Consider the following 12,171-nt stretch of genomic DNA (forward strand, 5'->3'; position numbering starts at 1 on the left):
AAGGAAGGAAGGAAGGAAGGAAGGAAGGAAGGAAGGAAGAAGAGAATGAAAGAAGAAAAGGGAAGAAAGGGAAGGGAAAGAAGGGAGGGAGGGAGGGAAAGAAGGAAGAAAAAGAGGGAGAAAGAAAAGATGGCCACAGAAGCATTTTTAAAACACCCAGGAGAGAAAGAAGTTCAGAAGGATACACAGAGAAATATGACAACTTTGAAAATAGTATTAAATTTATTATATATTTTTCTTTAAAACAATTTTATGTCATAGAGATTTGTGGTTTTCCACATAAAACTTTGTTATTTTCTGTTTTAGATATCTAAACAGAATTAGCAGCATTTAATCAAATCTAGGGCAGCTAGATTCTGCAGTGAATAGAGCACTAAGCTTGGAATCAGGAAGACTCATCTTCATGAGTTCAAATCTGGGCTCAGATACTTACTAGCTGTGTGACCCTTGGCAAGTCACTTAACCCTGTTTGCCTCAATTTCCTCATTATAAAAGTAGCTGGAGAAGGAAATGGCAAATCACTCCAGTATCTCTGCCAAGAAAACTACAAAATGGGGTCATGAAGAGTTGGACACAACTGAAACACAATATAATACTGTACATACATCAGCTCATTTGATCCTCATGACATCCCTCTAAGGTAAGTGCGATAGATGTTATGATTCCTATTTTACAGATGAGGAAATTGAGGTTAATAGAGGTTAAATGGTTTGCCCAAGGTCCCACACAACTAAGTGTCTGAAGCAGGATTCAAACCCAAACTTGTCTCCCTGACATCCCTCAATTTTGTGATTCTGGTTTATCCTAAGATGGATATACCTCACTTGGCAAACCTTCCCTGTCTTATTTGTCTTGAAGTCAATGGTCTCCAGGCTTCTCTATCCAGGGAAAACACAACTAAAATGAAGGATGGTCTTTTTGTCCACCAAAAAATGAAAAGAAATAAAAATATTCAAGGCAATGTAAAAATAGAAATAAGAGCAGCAGAAAATTTTCAATTTCCCTGGAAAGACTTGAAGTCCATCACTTAAAGACTCAGTGTTAAGCCCTGCCACCAGGCTCTCCCAAGTCTTCATTTCATCTCCTACAGTCAGAAGCCATAACTTCTCCACTACCATAAAGATGTTTGCTCACTCCTCATTCTTTGACTAGGTTGAAATTAGCTGTTAAAACCCATTTCTCAGTCATCGACTTTGTGACTCATCAACTATGTTTTATGAAAATGAATTACTCCAAGGCACAGGAAAAAGGTGGGGCAGAGTAACTTTCTTGAAAATTATATTTTTATCATAAACTTTATAATCATCAACAAAGATTACATTTCAATGTAGAAAAGGGAATAGAAAAGAGGATTATGTATGAAACTGTGAACTTACATTATACACGGTTTGTTAGGTTTTTTAAGGGTACATTAAATACAACAGAGTAGTAACAAAACTACTTAGCTTATTTCTGGGTCCCCTTCTTTATTTTAGTGGAATAACTTCCCAAGGACATATAACACTAATATGTCAGAGAAAGGATAGTAGAAGGGCGGAGCTAGAAGACGACACTATTTTTGTTAGTGTCCCAGCTGTGCAACTGGAACTGGCATGGGAGGACAGCCCTTCTGGTCAGTACAGCTCCCAACAGAGGCATTCCAATAGGAGAAATGTCCTTGTACTCAAAAGTTCATTGCCCTGGTCAACAATCTTCAATGACTTCAGCTGATATAAACAAGGTATGTACATAGATTAGGGTGAATGATGCCATGTGTAACTCATATAGACTCTGTGGCTCACTTTCCTAAACTGTTGTTGTTTGTCCTTTGTATTGGAAGAGGGCCAATGGCATCAGGATGTCAGGGTCAAGGCACAGTATGTTCCACTGTGACTGATCAGTCCAATATGAATTGGAAGGCTCTACCACATGTCAGGAGCAAATAGTCCATTTGAACATTTGGGAGGAAGATGTAACTAGATTTGCACATCTCATATGTCCTTTGTGCTACTACGATTTTGCTTTGCTCATAGAGCATAGCTACTTCTTTGAAGTGGGCACTCCATGCTGGATGGTCCTATGCAGCCTCTCCCTTGTCTCACAGGCAATACTAAAGTTCTTCAGAGAGACCATGAGAGTGTCCTTGTGCCACTTCTTCTGATCTTTGTGTGAGTACTTGTCTTATGTGATTTCTCCATCTCTTAGGTAAATGTAAGTTTGATATTCAGGCTACGTGATTTCCACTCTTCCCCCCATCCCCCAGAATTGTGCTCTCTATAGGAGCGTTTAAATGCTTGGCATTTCAGCTTGGGAAAGGACTTCAGAGTTTTCTACCTTATCTTGCCGGGTAATCTTCAGAATCTTTCTAAGACAATACAAATGAAAGTTCAATTTTCTGACATGATGATAGTAGACTGTCCAGATTTCACAGTCATATGACAATGAAGTCAACACAATGGCTCTATAGACCTTCAGTCTGGTAGGTAGCCTAATACTCTTCTCTCCCACACTTTCTTTTAGAACCTCCCAATGCTGAGCCAGCTCTGGCAATGCAAACGTCAACCTCATTATCTATGTGGACATCCCCGGAATGTATACTGCCAAGTAAGTGAATTTATCCACAGAAATCAATTGAAGAAAAGGTATTGAATGCCATTAGTCTCCTCTCCTGTGTGAATTCCCCAGACTACACTAGAACTAGAGGGTCAAGTTCCTAAAGAAAGGGTACTGCTCCCCTCAGAGATCTAGGGATATCCCTAAGGGCTAAGAGGGCACTTTCTCTAGCACTGTAGCCCATTAGCCCCTTCCCAGTGTTTTCCTCAAATATTGATGGACCAGCTACCATATTCTCAATATCACCAAAGCAAGAATGAGCACTCTTGCATCAATTGTCCAGTTCATAGCTCATTGATATCAATTAACTCAATATCATTAATCAATTAACTCAATATCATTAATATCAAGAAACTTTTACAAAGGCATATTTACTGAAAATGTAACAAGAACTGAAATGCAAAAACACCTCCTTTAAATCAGGGTATAGTATCCACTTTACACCTTGGTCTCTGGGGACAGTTGACTCAATCTTGGATTGGTTAATGGAAACATAGGTACACTTCTGGGATGGGGGAGCATAACTGACAGAGAAGTCACTCCCTTACTTTCAGGACATAGTGTCTTGCCTCTTGAGTCAATTTACTACTGGTCTGTATCATGCAAGTTACTCCTCAGGCCCAGTTGCTGGCAAATTCTGCTATGGACTCTTGTCCTGGTAATGCTCCCAATTTTTCATAGCTCACAAGGTCATTCCATTTCTAACACTCATTCACCTAGGATTAGGGAAGAAGAATCACAATAGAGATATAATAAACAAAAGTATCATGTGCTCAAGACCACATGGCAGCTCAGGTAGAGAGACAAGGCAGTAGCCTCATCTATTACCCCTCTCCCAACCCAGAGATTTATAAGACTGTTGCCCCATTTTCCCCTAGGAAGAGAGAGAGAGAGAGATACTGATTTCACCTGTTCCGGCTTTTTGTATGCACATTTGAGTTTGCCTCGGTAGTCAATCCAAAGGCTTTTCTTCACCAGGAAGCAAAAGAACAGGAAACAATCACAGAATACCTACAAATTCATTGAGTTAAGGGAAAGACCCCTTCCCTTACACATCCCTGGAAGGTGGCTCACCAAGCTCCATGTTGACATTCAATAAACAGATTACACTGCATTTGCTGCAAGAATTGGCCCCCATTGGCAGGTCCTCCATTATATCTGTATGTGTTAAAGCTAAATCTGCACTACATATTACTATCCAACCAAACCCAGAAACAATTAGTAAAGTTCTAAATTAACCATGACAGATGCTGGAACTCTGATTGGATCACTTGGCTAGTTTGCTGCACAAGATGATTTCAGTAAGATAAGTGAACAATTGTAAAGCTAAGATGCCCATGTAAGATCTTCTGCCTCAAGGAGTTCTTACTCAACATTGTCTAGAATTTCTTCTTTGACTGATCCTTTATATAATTTTTAAGAGCTTACCACACAAAGAAGGTACAAGGAAGATGATGTCATGTGGTTGCATTTTTAGATGATCTAGAGGAAGGGTTTTTGTATATCCATTAGTAGCCAAAAGAAAGTCAAGGTGTGAACTAGACAGGGAGTAAGGATAGTGGACATTGATGAGAACTTGCTTTAGATAAATGGGTCTCTTTTAGAGGATGTTGTTTCTGAGACCCCCTTTATCTCTACTATCAAGGAAGAACACTTGGGAAAGAAGACCCTCTTATATTCATCCCCTACCCTGAGCAAGTTCCCTAGGCAGAACAAAACCTAGCAGGACAGTAGCAGTCAGTTTGCCCTAAGCAAAAACAATACTATCTTAATATTTTCACAGTTCCCCAAATCACTTTCTTGGGGTCCCTACATGAGAACAAAAGGAGCAGAAATTTCCCCCCTTAAAAGGGCTCTCAGTCTTTCCACCATTCACACTCATTTTGTACCTCCTCCAAAGGCAGAAAACCCTTCTGTATGAATGAGTCCACATGGACTAAAACTTTACATCAATTTCAAGAAGTCATGTCCTTTCCTAACTGACACTTGTGTGCGTTAATGTGTGTGTGTATGTGAGATCATGCGTGCATGAATGTATGAACATTTGTGGGAGCCCAAGCAAGAGTCCATCAGCCTTCTGCATTTGCTGATCAGGGGATGACTGCCAAATGAATGGTTTATACTGGAAAAGGCCTGGAGTATCTCACTATTTATATAACTATTCAGCAATGTGGCCTTTTAATTTAGTCCTCATTCCAAATGCATGACGTGTCCTTTTGACACCCTGAAAGAAATGCTTCTCAGATGGTATGCAGGGTACAACAACTCTGCACTGCAAAAGAAAAACATATAACCGTGAAAATGAAAAGCAATTTAGAACCTCGTAGGAAATGCCTAAGCTTCAGGGGATGACGGTAAGTTTTAGCTACTTCACGTGAGCATTTATGGAGTGTTTCAGTCAGCTAAAATAACTTGTTCTCAGAGTATCCAAGTTCATACTGTGACCAGAACAGGTCCTCCAAAAATGCATGAGGAGAAAGAAATAGGATTTGAAACACAGATAAAAACTGAATCTAGATATGACTCTAGACTTCTACCTGAGGCCATTGATGGAGTTCTAAGGTCGCCCCATCCCAGTAAGAGATACATGCTCACCCATGTGATGGGTGAGCAGCACTGTGATGGAACCTGAAAAGTAGCCAGTCCCAGTTTTGCCTTGGGTGGTCTTGGGTAAGTCAATTAGCTTCTCTGGGTCTCATTTTCCTCATCTCTAAAATAAGGAAATTCAACTAGATAAGGTGAAAGGTCCCTTTTAGCTCGAAATCTGTGATCCTACATCCCTATTATCTCTCCACTATACCACCTCACCTCTCTTAATGCATCATCTCCTAATGATACAGTCTCACTCTCCTGGCAATAAACTCAGACTTTTCTCTGAAACTCAATGCTTTCTTAGACCTTTTCTAAAGACTGAAAAAAGTTCTCTGGCAGCAGAGTGCACATAGCTGAATTGTTACGTCAGGTTCAAGAAGCCATATTCTCCTTCCTTCTTGGTGTGTGTAGTGGGAAAGTGGTACATATGGCTACAACAGATCACCCTACTTTTTCCCAGGTGGTCCTGAAATAGGACTGCCAACTGACCAGAATTTGACTAGCACAGTCAACATTTCATTATAGAAGTCAATTGCTTCTAATTCATGTGACATGTTATGTCTTCAAAAAAAAGTATTCTGGCAATATTAATCTCAAACCATGAGGTTTGTGAAATTTCTCCCTGTTTCACAGTCTCTCCTGTATTTCTATTTCTACTTCTGTTTCTCTCCCCTAAAGTTCATTCTTAATCTTCAATATGACTTCCAGTTAATGTACCCGTACCTGTTTTCTCATTCCAACATTTCTTCTCTATCTTGACTTCATTCCTGTTGAGGTTTTGACCATATGGCCAAACTATAAACTGTTCTGTACCTTTAAATCCTTGCCTCTTTGTTCTACCAGAAGGCTCATGACTCAACAAATCCTAACCCTGGATTGCCCCACCTTACAGATTTTCTACTGCTCTTTGACGAATAATGCTAGAAGAGGTCACACGTCCATGCTGAGCCAAAACTAAGGCAGAAGAACTGAGGCTTTGGCCAAGATCACCAAATTTTAGAGGGTGCATAATTCTAAAATGTCATGTAATTTCAAAATTTGTCATATTCTAACAGCTTCAATAACATAAAAATCAGAAAGAATAATCAGTTAAACTACAAAGGTAGCAGGTGGCTTGCTTTCTTCCCTATACTCACATGCCTGGTTAGATCTTCCCCAGTCCTTTGCCAACCTGCTCCTCCTTGCGCTGTGAATTCCTCAGAGTGGACTCCAGTATGTTTCAATTTCCTCTGTGAGACAGGGTCTTTGAATCTCTTCTCTTATGGCTGATTTGAGGGAACATATATTGCCACTTCCCCCGGCACCAAAATTGCTATTTATGGTTCTGCACATAGACTGAGTCTACAACAAACATGTTATCTAATCTCAACTAGGCCATCACTTCTACATAGAAATGCTTTTATTCTCCTCTGATTGACAGCAGCTGTTCCAAACGTTTGCCTTAAACCTCCTATATCACCCCCTCCCTGCCTCTCTCTCATTAGACGACCTCACTTCATATTTCACTAAGAAAATCAGGACCATCTGTTTTGTGCTCCTTCTTCCCTTTACAAAATCCTTCTTTATCATCTCCATTCTCTCCTCTTTTATTCTAGTTTCTGACAAAGAGGTAGGCTCTCTCTTTACCCAGGTTAAGTTTTCCACTGGTTTCCTTGATCCCATCCTATACTGTCCAATCTTCTCTAGAAGCTTCTCCCACCAACACCTCCCCCCTTCTTCAGTTTTGCTTGATTCACTGGCTCATTCAAGGTCCTAAGTTAAAATCTAGCCCCAGATACTTGCTAACTGTATGTCCCTGGGCAAGACATTTAACCTCTCAGTGCCTCAGTTTCCTTTGCTGTCAAATAAGGATAATAATTTGCACCTACCTCCCAGCGTTATTGTGAGGATTAAATGAAATGGTATTTATAAAATACTTTGCAAACATTAAAGGACTACATACATGCCAGTTTTTATCATTATCATTATTTTTATTAATTATTAATTTAATAATTACATATTTGTATATTAGGTATATAATAATTAATTAATATTAAGAATAATATTATTATTACTGCCTACAAATGTACCTGGATCTCCACCATCTTAGAATCAAGAAGATCTGAGTTTTAATACTGCCTCAGACATTTGCCAGATATGTGGTCCAGAGCTGGATATTTTATGCTTTCAGGCTTAGGCCCCTCATCTGTGAAATAGGGGAAATAATGGTACTTACTTCACAAAGATGCTGTACGTGATGAGGAGGAGGAGGAGGAGGACAATGATGATAATGACTGATGATTTTAAAAGCTTTTTCTTAACCCTGCCAGGCCATTCTGGCATGCCACAAAAGTTGACCCAGTATTCCAGAACAAATAAAACTGCTCCCCTTCCTTTTTCCATAAGAGAAAGACATTTCTAGAGAAAAAGCTAAAGGTATGATTTCAATTTGAAGGCTAGATCCCTGATCTTGCCCAAAATGTTATAAAACTCTCTCCTCTGCGATAATGAATCTTGAAGCCAAACACTTTCCAAGCTATTCCATGTTGCTCAGGAATTTCGTTTTTGCTTGTCTTCCCTTTTGTTTTCTTTTTCTGAACCTCCTTTTACTTGTAATGTAGTGTACCATGTTACAATTGCAGCAGTTAAAAAGCTATTTAGAACTTGAAATCATTCTATGAATATCAATCCTGCTACCACCTAAATTCAAACTAGCCCTTCACCTAGTTAATAGTGGAAAAAGACCAGTTCCTACCAATGCATTTAGGTCTGCCTCACTTTCTAGGTGGGGAAACAGTTCAGACAAGTTTGTTGTCACCATTAAGTCTTCAAAATGTCCACTTAATTGTCTTCCTTGAATAGTGTCCTGTATTATAGACTAACTTCTCTATCTTCTGTCAGTAATTCATACTAAAGTGAAAGTGACTGCTTATATTGCTACTACTTTGAAAGCAGGAGACAGTAGTCCAGTTTAGTAGAAGACAATGGAATGCATTTCTAATGCTAGAACAATAGATAACAGCGGCTTGAAGATATCCTCAGAGGCCTTCAAGTTCTACCAAATGGACATTGTTTACTCTGCTGACTTCTAAAGCCTAGCCTGCCCTCCTGACCAGAGCCTTTGGAGAGGGAAGCATTTTTATAAGAAGGTTTTATTCCCATGTGAATTTCTGTAAGTGCTGGAGTCAGATAACAAGCTGCTGAAGCAAAAAAAAAAAAAATGTTTGTGTGAAGACAGGAAACTGTTCAAGAACAGTTCATCCTTGTGAAAATATCTTCCCTCCAATGCTGCCCATTTCAGTTACTGCTGGATTATCTGCACCCAGAGTGTGCCAATTCCTTCATTAAGAAGCAGCTTTACTCCCACCTCAGAAATGACTGAAGGCAGTTCAACAATCCAAATTTTGTTACACATTTGAATCTTTTTCCTTCTCCAACTTGTTATCCTCCAAGATCAGTTTCTTTATCCTTCTAGAGCTCAGGAGTCTCCCTTGCTGGGGAATCTGAGACTCTCTGGTGTCCTGTCAGTGAAAGCTTAGTTCTTTGGGTGTTAATTGTCCTGTCTGCATACCATCTGAACCTTACATGTTGTCCCTCTTCTCCTGCTAGAGGTGGTAAGGTTTAGCAAAAAGACCATTGTATATAGAGTCAGATGATTGCAGGGGGAGGGGAATTCTGGCTCTATGACTTAGCAGCTGTGTGATTTTGTGGTTCTTAGTCAAGATTGGTTTTCATCTCTCTTGATGGAGAGAGTTTCAATATTGGGAATTCTCCACACTGCCAAAATCATCCCTCCCTTCCAGTAGAAAGGAGTATGAGTGTAGAAAGTGTAGGAAGTCAAAGGAGTCAGGAGTGATCAGAGAGGAAGGATGACTTTGATGGATGGATAAGATCTGAATAAGCCAATAGTTAGGGAGAAAACTTTCTTGGTGGGCCTTCCCTTCCCTCAGCCTCAGTTTCTTCATTTGTAAAATGAAGGAGATAGACTTAGTGATCCCCTTAAGCATCTAAACTCTAATGATCTTTTTTTGATGATTTTACTGCCCATTGTGAATCTCTCTATAAAAGTGAACAAGAGTACAGATAAAGCGGTCAATTGAGTTTCTTATGATCAGTCTTTCGGGGAAGAAGGTAAAGTCTGATATGTGAAGAAACTGGCTAAAAGTGAAAGAATGGTATTATCTAGAGAATCTGCTTATCCCAATCCTTTAGGAGCCTGACCTAATTTTCTCTCCCTTCACTCTTTCCTTACTTCCTTCTCTTTCCTTCACTTCCTAACCTTTTATTTCCTTACTTCCTTCCACCTTTCTTCTTTCATTCCTTCCATCATGTCTGCCTTTTCTTCCTTACTTCCTCTTTTGATTTCATCCTTCCTGCATTCCTTCCTCTCTCCTATCTTTCCTCCTTCCTGCCTAATTTCTTCCCTTTTTTTTTCCTCTTTCTCCAGAACTTCCTTGCTTCCTACTTTCTTTTCTTCCTTTTTCATTTCCTTTTTTCTTATTTCTTCCCTTCCTTTCCAACTTCCTTCTTTTCTTCCTTCCCTCCTTTAGAATGTAAGTACCTCAAGGACAGGGGCTGTCTTTTGTCTTTCTTTGCATTCCCAGCACTTAGCACAGCATCTGGCACATAGTAGGTCTACTTTGAGAAATAAGGCATACAAATGGTAGAAGGTAGAAGGTTTGGCATCAGAGGACCTGTGTTCTACTCAACAGAACTCTTCCAATCATTAGGTGTGTATCCCTTTACCTCTCTGGGTCTTAGGTTCTTCATCAGTAAAATGAGGGAGCTGGACTAGATGAGCACTCAGGTTTCATTCAGCTCTAAATCTGTGATCCTATGTATGATGATTTAGCATTAGGTGTTGAAGGAGTTCTATAGATCATAAATTGAGGCATTCTGAAGCAGTGGAGTTCTGGATTGGATGTATGAAGGGATTCAAATTCCAGATACTTAGGGTAAATTACTCAACTTACTCCCCCAGACAGCTCCCTAGGACTTATTTGCTCAATTGTTTCTTAGTTTAGATTGGTTTTCATCTCACTTGATGGAGACAGTTTCAATATTGGGAATTCTCCACACTGACAAAATCATCTCTCCCCTTCCAGTTGAGAAAATAAATACTGTAGGAAGTCAAAGAAAGAGTCAGGAGTGATCAGAGAGGAAGGATCACTTCCTAGCAGTATGACATTGATGGATAGATAAGATTTGGATAAGCCAATAGGTAGGGAGAAAACTTTCTTGGTGGACCTGACAGGGAAAAAGCATAAGCAAAAATAGGAATGTAACTCCTACCAACATGGAATTTAGATTCTTGGAATATATACCCAGCCTTTGGTCCTCCACAATCCTTAACCTTGATTATGAAGGGGTGCTAGAGTCATTAGGGGGACACTGGAATTTACTGAGATAGGGAATGATATGTTCTGACCTGGACTTTAGGATGATCAGTTTGGCACCTTGGTGGAGGAGATGGAGAAGGACATGAAGTAAGAAGACCGACTAGGAGGTCTTTCCCATAGTACAGGCAAAAAGTGATAAAGGAAGGTCTGTGTGATTGGAGAGAAAAGAATAATTGCAGGTGATGTTGTGGAGGTAAAAAGACAAGGCTTAACAGCAGGATATGTGGAGTGAGAAAGAGTGGGGAGTTGAGTATAAAACCAAGTTTGTGAACCTGGGTTACTTGATGATGGCGCACCCATAGAAATGGGGACGTTTGACAGAGGAGTGAGTTCAGAATGAAAGGTAATGTAATGAAATCTCTGGTGCAGATTAAAATCACAACTCATGCCTGCTCCTCCTATGTGACTCACACAGACTTGCCAACAATAGTATGGATATGCTAGGGGCAAGGACAATTTTGTCTGCATAGCTACTGGCATGTATACTTGGACACAGTCAGGTTACAATCACCCTGAAGGACTAACGTCCAAAATGGAGAATGATGTTGGAAGCTTCTAGTGTAAGAGGAGGCTGAGCAAGGACAACAGGTGAAAAGGAGGTGAGGTTGTTTTGTAGCTAAGCCCCATGATTGGCTATCATAGGGAGATGGGGCTGCAACCCAATTTCCCACCATCCAGTTGGTTACTGTCAAAGTCATGCAACAGCTTATTTGGAATTATACCAATATCCCCTAGGGATATTGGGCTCCACTTTGGAGACCACTGAGCTAAAAGGACAGCATGAAGGCAATGGGTCCTTAGGGAAGAGAGAAGAGGGATTCCAGGAGGTAGAAAGGGACATATAAAAGATGCTGAAGCTGTGATAAGACTTTCCCCACTGCAGAATTTTGCTAAAATCTAATCTTGCTGACTAAGTCACATAGAGAAGGGAAGGGCATAAGCATTCATTAAGCACATACCATGTGCCAAGCATTGTGCTAATCGCTTTGCATATATCATCTCATTGGATGCTTTCCATCTGTGAATCAGGTATCAGATTCAGTTCAAGAAAGAAGACTTCCTGATTCCACCCTATTATCTCCAGTACCTCTATTCTACGACTTTACATAGGACAAGCTACCTACTTATTCCCCTGGAGTATATTTCCACCTTCCTTTTCTTACTCAGTTTTTGTTTTATTTTCAGGAGGCAGTCAAGGTTAAGTGATCTGCCCAGGGTCACACAGCTAGTAAGTAACTGAGACCAGAATTGAACTCAGGTTGTCCTGACTCTAGGGTTGGTGCTTTATCCACTGCACCACCAGTTGCCTCAAAACTCAGTTTGAAATTTACTTCTTCCATCATTCCTTCCCTGACTATTCCAGTCTACAACAATCTCATAGATAATATTTCTAGAGTAAAATATATAATCTCATTCTCTCTTGTGTTGCTTTCTAATTGCTTTGAGTCCTTGTAAATACTTTAAAGGTAGGAACTATATCTGAGACTTGTCTTATAGCACTGCTTGATTCTCCACAGTGTACTGAAAAGAGAAGCTAGGTGGTGCTATGGATAGAGTGGGCAGGAGGTAGCTGGAACTGGGGTCAGGAAGATCTGAGTTCAAATCCAGT

The sequence above is a fragment of the Notamacropus eugenii genome, chromosome 1 (assembly GCF_028372415.1).
Source record: "Notamacropus eugenii isolate mMacEug1 chromosome 1, mMacEug1.pri_v2, whole genome shotgun sequence".
Lineage (NCBI taxonomy): Eukaryota > Metazoa > Chordata > Mammalia > Diprotodontia > Macropodidae > Notamacropus > Notamacropus eugenii.